The following is an 18288-nucleotide window of genomic DNA, read 5'->3' on the forward strand; positions in this document are numbered from 1 at the left end:
GTTAATGACTTTTGTCGTATTTCTTTATGGACTTATTGATTTTAGAATATGTATACGTCATGTTAAATCTTAACCGGCGTATGTCGTAAGGCAAAAGAAATAGACATCATCCCATTTCCTATGTATATGAATTTGTTCTCGCTTGTGGTGGGTGTGTGTGTCGTGGGTATAAATTGAATGTTGTTATGGCGGGTCGTGAAAGGATACACACATCGTGTTCTTGAACTGATCAATTATTGCAGAGTCCGTCGTCAGTAAGGTCGATGCATCATTTTATTGATCTAACCACAATGGAGGCATCACAAAATAATGACTCCATCTCAGTTGCTGCCAGCATTACATATGTACTGACTGACTAAAGACCACCAAATGTTTACTCATACGTAGACAACCGGCTCCCCTTGCCAGTACTTGTCCCTTAAAGACTCCATTTCATTCATTTTGACTAACTGATATGAGGCAAACTCTGGAATGCCCTGGAGAAGAAAAAAAATCTTAATACCCCTCCCTTTTCCTTTCCCTCGATGACTCTACACCACTCCCTCGTAATCTTTCTCAGGGCGCCATGTCGTCTCTAGTCACGAGAACTCTCCCTCTCATACCTTCCATACGTACGGCACCAAGGCCGTTCGGCGTACATCAAGATCGATTTTATGACAAAGTCTCGCTGCGCCAAGGCCTTCTTGCAAATAGCCATGTGGTGTTGCTTAGCATCGGCACACAGCTCGCTGCACCGTTTAGCCAAATCACCTCCATGTAAAAACGTCGGGGGCTGGTATGTTTATACCAGACCCTACGTTGCTTGAACCGAGGCCGCTTTGGACCCCAGTCCAACAAACTGGGATGGAGCGCTTGGTCTTTTATGGTGGCAATAGCAGCATTTACCATCTGTAGGTACCCATCACCCACGGTACAGCACAGACAGCAAGCCCTGATGTACTTGCCGGTGCTCGTGGGTCACATTTACAGCATCTGATTAGACGGCTCAAACGCAAGCATTAGTGAATCTCAGCCACTGCGATATCTGCCATGGGTAAGCTTTTCAGGGCAGAGATCACAGTGCGGGTAAGTTGTCTAAAGAAAATGGATACGTTCGATACGAGATCTAACCAAGTTGGTCTGAACACGTCAGTTTACAGTCCCAACTTCAGGGCGCCCGAATCAAACCCTTAGGGAGGCCAGTTTAATGTGAGGGACCACTGATCTGACTAATCAGAACATCGGTATAAGGTTGGTGTTTTTTTAAGTGGGACGCTCGATATCAAGGTTTCTACGGCCAGATGGCATAGATGGCCTCTATTGTCGACCATGAATCAGCACAGTCTGGAGTTTCCCTCGAGTGTGGTACGTGGGTGGTAAGAAAATGGAGTGTGTAGGGCTCACCTACCACAGCACGTAGACACCTGTGGAGCTCGGGTAGAATGGAGAACTCAAGCTTGGACTTCTTTCCATAATCAACAGAAAGGGCTCCAATTCAGTAAAGAGGTGAACACCAGAAACCAGTTCCTTTCCTCCTCCAAGCTGTGGAACACCAAGAGTCCTTGAAGTACCAGATAGCAACCATGGTCAGCCTCATGAAGAGGGGGAGTATTGAGGAAGTACACCACGTTTAATCGTGATCTAATCATAGTTGTAATAATTGACAGAAGATTAAACCTAAACAATATGTGCATGTAAACGCATGCTGACTAGTGATTATACAAGAGATGGTTACCAGTTTGCGAATCCTGTCGTGAACATCGTTATCAGGGGATCACTTTTTGCCAAGAGTGTAATGGCGCACGAGCTGTCAGGTTGTTAGCTGCATCAGATCCTTTCCTCCCAGTGTGATCCGCTGCCTCAGGGTGGCAACAAGCTGACCGGTATAGTTCCCGGTGCGACACCTCATCTGAACGCAAAAAGAAAGCAGTGTGTGGCGATGTGACGAAAATCTGTGGTGAAGTTGCGTGGACTTAACCATCACGAGACGGCTAATCAGACAATTACTACCCACTCACAGTGGGCTCAGATCTACAAAACCCTGGCCTGGACAGGACCATGCTGGCCAGCTCCTGTCTCACTGAAAAGTGTGTTGAAGTGGAGTCCTCCAACCTCACTCCGCAATGGATCTTATCCCTGGCACACATCCTGTCCACCATGTCCGGCTGGAATCAAGTCCAGGCCCCCTCTCCCAGTACAGTTCCCCGCAGGCATTGCCAATCTAGGCCGACCAGAAAGGCATGCTTGACCCACAATGAATGGCCCTCCCTCACTGGTTAAAACGCTCTTGTGGCCACGACCAAAATCATGACTCCTAGTCCATTAACGTTTGACTCCTGCCAATTATGATACTTTCCTGTCTAGATGCGCCTAACTGAAAGCTTTACAAAAATGACAAATCTTTTATAATGCTGCCTATGTGAGCTGTGCAGCCATCAACAAAATGAATCACGAAGTATTTAAATAACTCTTTGTTAACAACTGGTCTTACGGCTCAACCTTTCTCCGTGTGGCTATCTGCCCCCCGATTAACTAATAAACTACTGTCCATACCGCACACCTATTTCGGAAGTGTAATTCTCCACGCCATCACGGCAACATGGCATGCACCCTGTAAATGTCCACGATGTATAAAATAGCTTGTCCCACATACATGGAAATACCCTCATGCTGCTGTGCTAAAAAAGAAGACCAGCCTACACCCGGCTTTTATTATATATAGTTAGTTGCACGGCCTTCTATCCCTTTGATTTACTACGTGACTATGAGATAGAACGGTACACTAGTCTGTTGCAAACCTGGAACTGCGTGGTTCTTGTCAAGTCCAATTTGTGAGCATGACAAACAGGACAATTCCAGTGCGTCTTAGGTGTCCGACTGAATATGGCCAAAAGAGGCCAGAGCCAACCAGGGCGTGCCCCGTGCCTCCTCCTCGTCCTAATTGACAGAGCTCAAGCTCGCCACCCATCTTTTCCCTAATTCTCTTTCGTTGCCTGGCCACATCTGGGTTTACTTACAGCACTCGCAAGCCCTTTTACAAATCTGCCAGGACCTAGTTTTTTTTAATCTAACGCGCGTCAGTCTATCCGATTACATAACATGCTAGGTCCCAAACCACGGCTTCTTCTTCCTGGGTTAGTTCTTCACATATTGTCTTTGCTGAATCGGGAATAAACAGAATTTTGTTTCGTAAAGCACTGCTGACTCCTCAGTACGAACTGTCTTCGAGTCACATCTGGCCAACAATCAGCATAGGTTTCCCATGGGTTTTAGCTGGTCCGCGCTCGGATTATTTATTTCGCGTAGTGCAGTTCATGAGGAGTTTGATGACTGTCTTCCTTCATGCGTTGTCAGTGTGCACGTTCATCAGAGTGCTATGCCCTTGCTGTTTCCAAAATTGCACAACCAATAAACGACTTCCTATCAGCAAAGGATAGTTTCTACAAACGCAACCTGCAAAACGTGCTGTTAGCTCCACCTAGACCTAAATATGCGCTACATTGGCCCTTGTGAATTAAACCTCTGCTCCTTAATTCATCTGCGATTTGACCGTCGCAAAAAGGTCTAATATATTTATCATGACTTGTTCTGACTTACGTTGACCACAGTTTTTGATTGTCTTAGGCACTATAGGCCATTTTGGTTCTAGGTGTTTTAATACTTGTATGACTCTCCGCTCCGTGATATTCAATAATCATCTTTGCTCTCGACTTAAAATCTTATTTTTATCGCCTTGAACATCTTAATCGCTTGCGTCGCGCCCGATTGACTACCTCGCTTGCAAATGTGAACAATTCCTGTAGGGTGCTACTAAGAACAGTTTCATCAGCTTCAAACAGACGACCCACGCGGCCACTCTCCTCCCGAATATAAAAATAGTAGGAAGTACTACGAAATATCGCAGGAATATATCGAGCAGATGCAGTGGATTAAAGCGATGGCACCGGTGGGTCGCTGCTCCTCGTGTAACTGCCTATCACTAATCCAATAGTTATAAGGTAGCTACAAGCAATCTTACGCATATGGGCCGACATTCTTTCAAATACTGATAGACTCAAATGTGCTAATGCAGCTACGCAGCTATCTCACCATTTTCGTATCCTTTGGCAATAAACGGAGAAACCAATATGTTTTGCTGTTCTTGCGGTTTACGAGTGCTTCTCATGTCAGACGGTGCGTAAGAGGTCGATGTAGTAGACTGCGCGCAACCTCGAGTCGTGTGTCGCTTCTTTATAGCGCGCCAGGAGCGTCAGGATTATGTGACCCTACCTACAACACCCGCTTTCACTTAAGCTTTTGCGTGCCGTGATTTATGACTAATCTCTGGGAATTATTTGACATCACTGTCACCTTCATATAATTCCAAGAGCCTTTTATGTCGGCATACCACTTTCACAAAAAATGAAATAAATCCCGCTATAGCCTATGACCTGAGTATCCAGTCAGTTCAAGTTCTCTTTCAAAATCAGAAAGGAAGTCTTTTACATTTCTTGTTGAAAAGTTTTTGATTTTGTTTTTTTGGTATCTGCAGCATTGTGACGTTCATCTACTGCAGCAGAGTCCTCAGAGGGCGGTGGCCCTGGTGCGTTTTAGACCCGGCCCTACAAATATGGTCTATAACAAGCAAAGATATAGGTTTTAAAACACGAGTTTGCAATGTTTGTCATGGATTCAGAATGATTAAGGTGCGGCTGCATCAAAGCATTTAAATAACGCGTCTGTCGATTGTTATTCATAGTGTAACTATCCCGGTCTGTTCTGAATGTGTTATAGAGAAATGTGTTACAAGTAGTGTTTATTGAAAATTTTACAGTGCAAAATCACACGTATGGCATAATATTCAAATATCATTTTAAAAGATTTTTAGGATGCCAGATTTTATAGTCAGTCTAAATAAATTACACTAATGCCACTTTGTGTGATGTTTGTGGTAATTTAGCTTTAGTTTCTGTGCATTTTACAGTCACATTTGGAGTGTTTTTAGAAGATTGTATTTGGTTGTTCATAAGGCTGAGCCACTCCCATCTGCAGCTTGCTCTGTAATAGCGCCATCTCCATCTTCAATCTGCAGTGAGATCAGCACATATCAGGCGTCTGCAGCAGCTGGAAAAAAACGCCAAAATGGTAAGTGAATACTTTAATTTACTCTGTTCATTTTTGGTCTTATAAGCTATTCATTAGGATTTTGCTGTTTTGCTATTGTGCACTTTAATCAGGAGGGTTTTGCACAGTTCCTTGTAATTCTATTGTGGCTCGTCCTTGTTAGAAGAAGCATGATGAGCTGTTCTATTAATGACATAAAGCGCGTACAACATTTCCTGGTTTGAGAGCCTAAAAGCTCAGCTACCCGCTAAAATAGCCTATTTTATATATTTTTCAAAAGCTGATTTTTGCAATGTTTTTGAAAATATAACGGTTTTTTTTTTTTTGTTTGCACATTGCAAGCCATTGTTGCTTAGCTTATTTGGATAATTATGCATGTGAAAAGTTGCTGATATTTTATTTTTTATACAGGTATGAGTTTTAACTAAAATACCGCTTAGAAGGTTTTTGCTAAAAACATTGTTTTTGTTGTGGTAATAAATATAAATTCGTATTCAATGTTTTTGTGTACTCAAATATATGCGTAACCTAAATGTAATTTCTTACATAAAGCTTTATTGTGGTCTCATTATTGGTAATTTATCCTAATTTTTCAGGATAAATGTTTATGACAGAGTCATTTTCTTTTTGCCTTTTCCACAACAGCGTGAGTGTATTTCCATTCATGTGGGTCAGCCGGTGTCCAGATTGGCAATGCCCTGCTGGGAACTTTACTGCCTTGAGCATGGGATTCAGCCGGCATGGACAGATGCCCAGTGATAAGACCATTGGTGGATGGGGATGACTCCTTCACCCACTTTTTTCAGTGAGACAGGAGCTGGCAAGCCATGTTCCCCGGGCAGTGTTTGTAGATCCTGGAGCCCACTGTGATTGGTTTAGTAATTGTCTGATTAGCCGTCTCTTATGGTTAGTCCACAGACTTCACAGATTTCATTCTCTCCACCACTTCTTTTTTGCGGTTCAGCGATGAGGTTGCACCGGAACTTACCCGCCCAGCTTTTCCACCCTGAGCAGCTGATCACTGGAAAGGAGGATGCAGCTAACAACTACTCGCTCGTGGCCCATTGAACACTATCGGCAAAGAGATCATTGATATCTAGTTCTTGACAGGATTCGCAAACTGGTAACCATCTTTGTAATCACAGTCATCATGTTTTTCATTCAACATTTGTTTAGGTTTTAACTCAATATTAAATATGATAGATTTGCATAACTGTTTCTTGTTCATTCCCCCTCTTCATAGGCTGACCAGTGCACTGGACCTTCAGGGCTTCTTGGTGTTCCACAGCTTTGGAGGAGGAACTGGTTCTGGTTTCACCTCTTTACTGATGGAGCGCCTTTCTGTTGATTATGGAAAGATGTCCAAGCTTGAGTTTCCCCTCTACCCACTCCCACAGGTGTCTACTGCTGTGGTGGAGCCCTACAACTCCATACTTACCACCCACACCACCCTCGACGCACTCGATCTGCCGCTTTCATGGTCGAACAATGAGGCCAATCTATGACATCTGCCGTAGAACCCCTTGATCTTGATCGTCCCATCTTACACCCCTATAACAGGTTGATAGGTCAGATCGTGTCCTCCATATACTGCCTCCCTAAGGTTTGATGGCGCCCTGCATGTTGCCTTCACTGAGTTTCCGACCACTTGGTGCCGTATCCACGTATCCATTTTTCCTTTAGCCACTTACGCTCCTGTGATCTCTGCTGGCGACAAGCTTACCATAGAGCAAGCTCTCCGTGCTGAGAGTCACCTTAACTGCTTGCTTTGAGCCGTCTAATCAGATGGTCCCCTGTGACCCCCGTCAAACGGCAACGGTAACATTGGCTTGCTGGTCTGTTTGTGTAACCGTTGGTGATGTGTTGTCCCTAAAGATGTAAATGCTGCTATTGCCACCATAAAAGACCAAGCGCAACTCCATCCGTTTGTGGACTGGTGTCCAACTGGTTTCAAAGGTCGGTAATTAACTACCAGCCCCCTAACCTGTTTGTACCTGGAGGTGATTTGGCTAAGAGTGCAGCGAGCTGTGTGCATGCTAATTCAACAACCACTGCTATTGCGGAGGCTTGGGTGCCAGACTTGATCATAAGTTCGATCTGGATGTACGCTACGTACGCGTGCCTTTGTGCACTGGTTCGTAGGTGAAGGTAATGGAAGAGGGAGAGTTCTCTGAGGCTAAGAGAAGACATGGCAAGCCCTGGAGAACGTATTACGAGGGAGGTGTGGTGTAGATTCATTCGAGGGAGAAGGAGAAGAGGAGGGAGAGGAGTATTAGACATTCCTTCGTTGTCATGCATTATTCAGACTGAAACCTGGATAGCAGTTAGCCTTTAGACTGCATAATTTCACTTTCACAAGCTTTAAAAAACGGCAACAGACATAATGTTCGCCTACTTGGTGTTAGCCTTGAATGCTGTGTACTTGCTGACAAACTTGTTCACAACGAAAGCTATTGTGGATATTCTATGTGCTTTTTTTGTTTGTTTTACTTGTTTAAGGAACTCATAAAAACCTGAAAATGTGCTCTCCATAATGCTTTTGACTCATGTTTTGGAATAAATTTAAGGGGACTTCCAATAATTAACTGACCTTTGTCCCCTTTATCTTTGGAAATACAACCAGTTTGATTTACTCATGTAGAAAAAATAACTTTTAAAACATCCTCCTGTTTTCAGTTGGTCACTCTCCTGACAAGATGAGCAACATTTGTCGGCCAGTCTTCCAATGTCCCACTTTTGCGCCCTGCAAAATGTTTCCATTTCCAAATCCAATCAACATCAACTAATGCAGGAGTTTATTATTTTTTCAACACGCACTCAACTTTTTGACCAACCCTTCCGCTAATTGTATGCGTCTCATAAAATATATCTAATAACTATTATTAACTATATCAATGAACGCCTGAGAAATTATTTGTAATTTTTACGGTATAATTTATGCTCACTCAGGGTAGTATAATGACTAATGATTATTTTTCCTTTTTTTGTACTTTTTAGTAAAGTTTATTGTGCAGGTACATGATATGGATTGATTGATTGATGTGGTACTGATGTAAACGCCACGTAAAAGGGCAAAATGACGTCAAAGAGCACACAACATTTACATAAACACTGCCCCGTCCAGAGCAAGACATCGACAAAATAGTCATCTTTCTCATCCATAGGCCCGCAACGCCACTGGCATCCTTCGTTACAACGGCTGACTGGATTCCGCTTGGTGGCACGTGTTGCATTACGTCAAAACGAATCTTCGAAATTACAATCACCTGGCGGCTATCTTGTCTACACCAGATTCAGTCAACCATGTAACATTTCGCTTTCTGACACAGCTCCATACCTACTTGCGTCCTGTCGTCCTGGACAAATGGAGGTGAATCAACGTTTGCTTTGACGCAGTTGGTATAAACAGCTCGTTCCACATTCTTTGTTACAGCAATTCTGAAGGATTTCAGGTTCTCAGTTGGAATAGTTTATATTTAATGGCTTAGGATTTTGGTTTGTAAAAGAGGCACCACGTGTCATGGGCGAATTCACAAAGAACACATTTGTTTGAGAAGATCAGCTGCATCACAAACCCGTAAGTAAATGATTTGCATATTTATGATCATGCTGGCAAAACACATCACATGGCAACTAGTAAGGGGTGGGGCAATGGATACTGTTTTCCTATGCAATGACATTAGCCATCCACAACATGGCCGATTACGCTGGCCAAGACGTCAAGGACACGCCGCTTAAAACAAGTTTATATTGGCTTAGGGTCAGAATGAGGGTGTGAACAACTAATAATTTTTCCACACATTTTCTTTCCTTGGTTTTTTTGTAAAAAAAACCCAAAAAACAACCTGTTACTAACTCCAAAGGAACCTTAAACTAATACTACACAATCCCTGTCATGACCCCATTAAAAATTGTTGTAGCAAAACTAACGCATCATACTCACTCAATACTTTGGCCTCAGACGTGAATAACGTGATAATTGTTATATACACAATCCTTATTGTCTGGATGCCCAGTTATGTTCCTTGTAGAAAGGTCCTCAGCTTTGTCATAGCGGTTTCAGTGGATGATGATTTTTCTTGCCTGAGCAAGGCACACAAGTGGAAAGCTAGGTCTGAATTATTGTAGTCACAGTTATGTGCTCAGTCGGCAAAAGACTGTTTGTAGAAAACCTGCTTATAACCAAACATTATCCAATATGTTATCTCATCTGTCCCATTCCCCAAATGTACTCAATTTAGGTTAATGCATTCCACGGCAAAAACCTTATATTTAGCAGGTACACCGACCCTCAAAGGACCATCTTTGTACCTTAGTTGTACCCCCCCTCATCGTTAAGGGTACAACTGACCATTCTTATTGGTACTGGCTCAGTGACAAGTATGGGTAGCAATTAATGAAATACTTACATATGAAACAATGTCTGAGCCATGAACTAGTCACAATATCACTATACCCAAATATAGACACTGACCGCTTTATAGATGTGCTGTGTTTGATTCCCCCCGGCGAGAGGGTTGCCCCCATATTTAACCAGCAGCCAAAACCTCTTCCTCCCAACAAAGAGCAACTTTTCACAAACCAGTCAGGTCTTTCTTAGACATTTTTGACCGTAGCTCTTCATCATCTATTAATTATTGTTTGTTTTTCTGTCCTGCAGGGTCCCAATTTGGGCCCAGTCTAGCCCTATGGTACGGCCGTGGATGTTAATGGCAAGTCCTTGGATATGTGGATGTTTAGGCGATTCATTATTAAGTTCTTTTGCATTGAATTAACTTCTACCATAACACTGTCATACTGAAATGCTTTTGTCCAGTCCCCGTGTCCACAGCTTCTATTAAACATTTGCACATAAAGCGAGTGTGGGACGCTCATTGTTTTGTAGCCCGCACTTCCTGCCTCAAATAGGCCAGTGCAACGTAGGCCCAGGTTGGGCTTGGGAGGGAGTGACTGTAAGGATGATGATAGAACATCCAGGAAGCGCGGATCGGGGCCTGGAGCCTAGGACAAGGGATTGGCTTGGCGGAGCTTAGATCCACTCGGACGCAGCTGCATGTATAGAAGTCCTCGTCTCATCTCCTTTTTGTGACTCATCGTTGTATCTAAACACCTAGAGACAAAACGACCAGCCGAATAGAAAGATACAAAAAGGCATATCATTAAATAAAGGTTTAAACAACAAATAGGGAAGTATAAACCATGAGTCACTCTACATTTCGCACCTCTTTTCACGCCCTTTTTCCGGCTGCCTTCTATAACCCCGTGTCCCAGTGACAGATAGTGGGGGCCGTACATCTCTTCCTCTGTTCCAACCGCTCTCTGTTGACTTAGGAGTACCGCTCCAGTGCTCCGGCCCCCCGTCTCCTCTTATGAGAAAGTGGGACTTCTCATCCGCAGAGGCCGTCAACCAGGATTCTTTGCCACAGCGAGCACTGCGAAAGAAGACCATACAGGAAAATCAATGAACGCTTTGCCCAGCTTCATAGAGAAGGTCCGGGTATTTAGAGCAGCAGAACAAGCAAAAGCTGATTTCTGGAGCTTAGTCAGTAACAAGGCCAGCAGCAAGGGCCATCAGGCCGCATCAATGATCTCCCTTGCAGCAGGAGATGAGAGAGCTGTCGCAGACAGCTGGAAGCTGATGGTTCGCGATCGTAGAGCGAGAAACAGAATGCATGCGTGGAGAGAGAACAACCTGGCCGAAGATGTGGCCCTGACTCAATCAAGTGTCGGTGTGCTCCTGACTGGTGTATGCTTGTATGCTTGTCTTTTAAAATATATATATATAATAAGAGAGAGCGAGAGAGAGAAAGAAAAAAATCGTTCAATTTTATATTATATATGCAGTGTTTCGATTTATTCTTAGAAAATTTTGACCATTTAAAATGGTTTGACACAGGCCAGTGTATTAGTGGATGTTATAACAATAAAACAAGTAAAATTTTCATAATCTATTCACAACCTTTGTTTTTTGTAATTATATCGTTTGCATAGGGACTCGGACGTTTTCATTGCATTGACAAAAAAGGTTCTATATTCGAACATGTTTTCAAAATTGTGCTTGGCTGAGAAAAGACCGTCATACAGGTTTGGAGTAACACAAGGGCTGAGCAAATAATGGCGAGAATTTTCTTTTTACTGTTAAGAATCTACAACATTAATAACTGGGTTTTTAGTTAATGTTGCCACAAAGTCAGAAATGTCTTTGTGCCCCATTTCTAATGATATTATAGGCCTAACGATGTGTATCTTAATGATTCTGAAAGATTAAGCTGTTTCTTTAACTGTTATATATAATTATAATATTCATTTTTATTATTATTATTAATTTAATTACTATTATTATTACATTTTTGGTTACAACTGGCTTATGGATATAGAACTGAACAGAATTTTTTAAGGCTATTATTAAGTTTAGTCAGGAGGGCGAAAATCTGTTTAGCCGATAGAACAGAGGGGGGGGTTTCGTTTGATACGAGGAGGAAAAAAAGAAAAGAGAAGTGCTTTAGTTTAGACAACTTCGCAGCGATCTCACTGCTCAGAGGCTTTAAGTGATATCTATGGTGGAATTGCATCAAAGATTTTATCTTTACAAATACACCGTGGCTTATGTCTGCATAATGATGTTCATGTTAATATGGGCGTGGCAGCGAATTGAAAGAACAGAGACAAAGAAGCTGCAGCAGGGAGCCTCCCTCATCATCACATCATCATGCATGTTACACGCTGTTAGACTGCTGGTCCTAATGGCTGAGGCACTTTACAATTAATGCTCCATATACCACACACACACCTTATGTTGGCCATTCCAGAGTCATGTCTTTATGATTACGGACATCATGCTACAGTGCGTATGAGGCTACTTTGCAAAGTGCACGACTTTACCCAGCACTCCTAGAACTTTTATACAATTGTCTGCTTTAATGCCTTTCCAACACGATACCCGATAATCGGTGCATGCGCCAATTTGCAGCCTAATTAGCACCCGGAACTACGGCGGGCGGGTCCTCTGCCCGCACGGTTATGGCCATGAGTCTGTCCGGCTCGTCTCAGTGCTGCTGATAATAAAACCTTCCTATCGAACAGGGGCGTTTTCCCTCCGACTAGAAAAGGAGGGAATACTTCTCCCACCAAAATCGAAACGCTAGAAAGTAAACCACATTATTACAAAATATGAAATCAACAGTGTGTAAACCATTCTTATTTTTTTATAGAACAACGTTCCCTTAAATCATTACTTTATAAATTCATAGACCCATCAATAGACATGATGCATATGATAGATCAGTGAGTCCCAAACGAGGAGTAATCCCGGGGGGTACACGATAATCTTTATAGGTACTAATACCATTAAGACACCTGGGTCGGAAATTAAAAATCCCTCGTTAACTGGGTGTAAAATTCTAATAATAGGCGTAAAAAAAAAAAAATCCTTTCGCCGTAATTTTTTTTTTTTTTTGCCATGGAATAAAGTATAATTTAGTAGCATACAAAGGTAAAACTACTTGCGACTTTTTGTTTTTCTTCTAGTAAATGCAAGTTGGTTATATCGCGAAGTTTCTGTGTGATATTAAAGTCAGAATAAATATTTCTGAATAAACGCGAGTTAGAACATCCGGTAACATTACATGCAAGTAAATTAGGTTAAATTGATTCAGTGACTTACTGACTTGCCGCCACTTATACCGGTTGTAGTTGCGCATATTAGCCTGTTATAAATATATAACGTTACATAGAGAGAGAGAGAGAGAGAGAGAGAGAGGACTTAAATACATTTTCATATTTTACTGATTTTTTTGGTAACTAGCGCCTATGGTGACATTATTATTTGAACTTAAATTTTATTGATTCAAAGTATAGGCATATTACAGACTGAAAAAAAAAATCCTCATTTAATGCCCGGATAGTGAACATAACACTAACACTAACAATATATCCATCAGATAGGCTAGATACTGATTAGATACTATTTAGTTTTTCGACAAATAACTTTTAGAGTTAGTACACAAAAGTTGCACAATGGCGGGGCTAGTTGGACCCAATTATAATAGCTAGAGCAAGGAGTTGCTTCTTCCTCTGCTGAAAAATGAATCACCAGTGCTAGATATGCTGAAAATCCTTACTTTAGTATTCCCAAGCTTTGTTTTGTCGAAAAGTAAAAAAAAACCAAAAAAACAGACACACAAATTCCGTTTGAATCTTCACAGCTGGATTTGAGTATACAGCGTTACACTTCTCCACACAATGGGCATCAACAAGGGACACAAACAAGAAGGGAATCCAAGGTATAGGGGCGCAGTGTATTCTGGGAGAGCGGAGCGCACCCCCCCCAATCCTCCAATGTAGAGTTGACGAGACAGAAGAAACAAAACAAACTCCCCAAAATACCTCATTCATAAATCCCTGGAAAGTACAGACACTATATGGCATGTCTAGACATTCATAGTGGACAGTGGGGGGTCCCCAACGACAAGGTTGCAGCCAAGTACACCCCAGAATGATGTCGGCGCCCTCCGGAAACCGGACATGAGCACGGTAATCCAGGATACGAGTAAACTGATGGTTTTACCCACTACTGAGCATGGTGGAAACAGATGGAACTTACGGGCAGACGAGGACTCTTCAAAGACATTCTGAGATGATTTATAAAAGCTGCCAGCTCTGCAGTCAGACAGAGTCACTCTATGAAAGACTTTTAAAGGAGTCCACTTTCATAAGATCCTCTAAGCCAAGGTGTGTGGTCTGGGTGGTGAAGCTCATAAGGTGATGATAACATGAAGGCAACGGTTTGAGCAATGGGTTGCTTGGGCACTTTTCCCTATGACGAATGGGCAACAAATTTCTTTAGCTTGGTCAAGGGCCCTGTTGTCTCACCTGGGCTTCCCGTTGATGGCAACATGCCAGCGGCACATTAGGTTAAAATGTTAGTTTTTCTTCTTTTACGGTGCACAAGTTATTTATAGTCATTAGAATGTCTGTTAAAATAAAGTGGTACTTTTTTGCCCTTCATTTTATCTGAATGTAATCAAACATGCAGTCCTTCATTCTTACAGTGTGTTAATTTTACATCATGGTTTTTTTGTCTTTTGATGGAATTCAATTCTCCTTTAAAGTCGTCATCATCAATTATCAGCCTTTCGGCTCCATTCATTTTAGTCCATAATTGACGAGTTCTCAATTTGCAGTTGACCCAACTTTTTATATATTAATTTCAACACCTTTCACCTATCAGTATTTGAATTTAGAAAAAAATGGTGAGAACCGTCCTTAAACCGTTCCTTTACTCTTCAATTTCATCCGCGATAGGCCTATGTGTTAATGAATCATTGTAATTACAACGACACACATAATGAAACTAAGAGTTGAATACAAATAACACATAAATCAATTAAAAAAAATAAATAAATTTGGATGTACAAGTATGCTATCAAATAAAGTAGACTATAATAGGAAAAGAGATAACTACCTTTTTGATGCCTATTATTTAGCTGAACCTTAAGGATCATACATTGCTGAGTGATTTGTTCAGCATTCTGATCAACCTCTCTATTTAGCTTTAGTGTAGATTTATCGATTTTCTTTTGTGTCGTATGCTCTTGAATAGATTATACCTTTGCAAGAAGAACATTTCACCCTACTGTACTAATTAATCTCATATGCTTTTAAGCAAATCAGCGATTGCTCCTCTGACCTTTCTGCCAGATAAGATTTTTATATTTATATACAACCTGTCGCTCAGACATCCAGTTCTTTAAGGGCCCCTCTCACTCATCCCAAAGCAAATAAAAGATGGATTAGCATGATTCTTCACAGCACCTAATGCATAATTCAATTTTCTGTTACTCTGGGAAAAGGTAATTAAACCTTTATTATATTATGGTATACTTTTTTTTTTCATTATTATTGAAGTGGATTTTTATTCCTGTCTCGTATGTCAGGTGATAATGAGAGATGCAGAAAAGACAGAACTGAGAATAATTTGTTGTGACGTGTTTCTCTTTTCGTATGTACTGTGATAAGGAAAGTATTTTATGCCTTGCATATTTCCACTGAATTCTTATGGTCATTATTTTGTCATACATAACAATAAGAAGTCCACACGTCCTGTCAACGTGTCAAGGTCTTTGTGTTTAACTTGTAGCTTAACTTTAAAAAAAAAGGAACTTAAGGACAATGAGATCAAACGTGCTAAAATGATAATGGTGTTTCAGGTTCATGTATAATCATTAGATTTGGTTCCAGAGTTCCCCAAGAAGGCACTCTCATTTTGTGTGCTCATTGTGGGATTGACTCCCAATCCTCCACTTTCACAGGCCAACAAAACAAAAAAAAACACAACATTTTTCAAAGTGAATTGAGAACATGTAAAATACTTTTAAAATCTCTTTTTTTCAGTCTTCTTCTGACATTATTTGCACCCTTATCTTACTGCTAAGGTCAGTTAAAGATCTTTACACAACACAAATTACAATTCATCACAGAATGCAATGTTTAAAATGTTGAAAGTATGTAAAAAAACAAAAAAACAAACAAAAAAAAAACAGATATAACCGTATTAATAATCGGAATGTGTTTTATAATTGAAGGAAGGATGTGGATGATTGCCACACTTGCTGCGTCTGGAACGGGGAGAGAAAGATCTGAGTCTCTGATGGATAGGATTAGAGTTCCTCAAGAAGATGCATGATGAGGTGCGACACTATTATTTATATGAAAAATAATGAATTCATTGAATGTGAAATTCAAATTCCTGTCTATGCTGAAAATATCTGGTTTTGAATAGCTGAAAAACTGAACTGTTACAATAAACATGTAAGATTTATAAGGATAGTATCTATAAATACATTCTGGTGTATTACCTCAAGAGAAGCTAGTATGTATTGGAAAAGTATCTAGAGAGGCTAATTCCATCAGTAAAAGACAACTACAAGCCAAGCTATACTTAAAGATACTCACTAGTATAGTATCGGATAAGATAGATGGGACTCAATACCCGGATGGTTTATGCAAAATAGACATTCTGGCCATCACTTTTGTTTTTGTTTGTTCTTCTGCTAAAGACAAAAGATGATATTGTTAAAAGAGATGTAGTCCAATAAGCAATTTCTAGTCCCCAACACTTTTCTGTAGAGTTTTTTTCCTATACACCACTTTCAAAAATATCGTCTTAATGGTCTTTTTATGTTCACTAGAAGAACTATTTTGGAAAAAATCCATTTTGATTCTGTCTGTATGGCTTTTTTTTTTCAGCCAAAAACAAGCACCAAGCATTCAAAATAATGGAGTGTATTGTAAATGTGTAGGAGAATCAGGATGTGTACAGGTGAGTGTTTCAGATGCAACCCAGATGAAGATGGCGGTGATGGAGACCTCCGGCCGTCCTGATCTGAACAGCAGCGCCGAGACATTAGAGCTCATTAGGAGATGCATCATGCACCAAAAACATGCAGGGAATCTGAGGGAGTGGTACAAGAGTCCCGGTGTAAGACATCATGAAGAGAGCCCTTTTGGGAGTGTGTTTAGTAATGAGTAGCCACGGATGAGGAATGCTGTAAAACTACGTTGATCTCTCGGTTTTCTCTGTGAGTTTGCTGATCGGACTGATTCGGCTAAAGGCATAATGCTTGAGACCATGAGACCAGGCTAAACAAGAGAACAATGACATGAGGAGACAAAATTCAATCCCAGAACTGTGAACATCGATGCTGCTCAAAGGCACTGTATGTACATATATTAAATATTTATTCATCTTCTTTTCAAGCTGCCTAAAGCTGTGTGTATATAGATATATATATATATATATAATAATAAAATAAAAAACAGGGAAGTGTTGATCTCAGGGGTTTCACACTATTTATGCTATATTTGAAACCTGAAGACTTGTTTATTTTGTGTCACATGTGTGTGTGTTTCGGTAGTCATTAAAAAGGTTGCTTTATGTAAAAACCATATAACTTTATGATGTTCTCTTAGTGTGTGTTTGTGAAAATGTGTGTGTGTGTGTGTGTGTGTGTGTGTGTGTTTGTGATGGTAGAATGAGGCTCTGCTGAGAGGCCGAATGAGAGAAAATGGAAGAGCAGTTTGCTGCATAAAACTGGAAACTATCAAGATACTGTGTCCGTCTCTGGAAGATGAGATTCGGCACCTGGAAGGAGGAGATGTCACGCCACCTCTTGGGAATGCCAGGATCTGCTCAGCTGTTTTTAATATGGCCCCTAGATATTGAGATTGCCACCTACAGGAAAACTTCTGGAGGGAGAGGAAAACCGGTAAGAATTATACCGATTGAGCCACTTTAACAAGTTCCTGTGTGTAAACTTTTCTGTTTTTTTTTTTTTTTTTTAGTCTGTACTGATGTCCTTCAAACTGCCCTTTCCTAATTGTGGTTCCTAGCATGAAAATGCCTTCAATGGTGGACACAGTGGTTGTTGAGTCTATCAGAACATACGTCAAAAAGAAATTTTATTATCATTTATTATTTTTTTTAAAAGACAATTTTTTTATATTGGGATAGGTTAATTTTTCGGATATTAGTGTTTTAAATATAAGTAAAGAAAAGATCCATGACTGTCTTTCCAACAGAAAAAATAAAAATACAAAACAAAAAGGCTCCTTCATTATTATGGGCAATTGCCGCACAAATTCCTTTAAGCAGAAATTTGAAAACTTTTTTAATTTTTTTCTTATTCAAATAGACCAAATTATAATTTAAATTAGTGTCAAATCAACAAGATATTAAATTTTAAAAAAATGTAACAAAAGTAGTTCCACCAAAAAACCAGTTAGATTACTTTGGAATGCTGTTGTTGGGTGTATATTTTTTTGGGGGAAAAGGGTAAAAATTTTCTTCTCAAAAAGGGAATCTTTTTTCCCAAGGCGAGACTTGGGATTGCCTGATAAGGATGCAAAAATAGACAGATAAAAGGGTAAAAAATTTTTACTACATGTCCTCTGTAAATTTTAAACTTTTTTAAATTTCTCTGATCTAAGCTTGATTCTTTTATTCCCCCTTTTGATCAACATCTCTGTGGATGCTTTAAAAATTTTAGGTCTGTTTTCTGATCTGTCCCTGGAAAAAAAGTCGAAATCAAATTTTGGGGATCCTATGGAGGGGAAACCCTTTTGCTTTCCAGTTTATTAAACGTTTCCTTTTAAAAAATTTGGGCCATTGAAAAACCGTATGCACATATTCTTATTTTTAAATTATAT

At 40.5% G+C, this 18288-nt stretch overlaps 1 pseudogene; it reads left to right on the forward strand.

Moving 5' to 3' along the window:
* The first annotated feature begins 5771 nt into the window (after positions 1–5771).
* LOC122138854 lies at positions 5772–7358 on the forward strand (annotated as a pseudogene).
* The last annotated feature ends 10930 nt before the right edge of the window (positions 7359–18288 follow it).

The sequence above is a fragment of the Cyprinus carpio genome, chromosome B11 (genome assembly GCF_018340385.1).
Source record: "Cyprinus carpio isolate SPL01 chromosome B11, ASM1834038v1, whole genome shotgun sequence".
Taxonomy (NCBI): domain Eukaryota; kingdom Metazoa; phylum Chordata; class Actinopteri; order Cypriniformes; family Cyprinidae; genus Cyprinus; species Cyprinus carpio.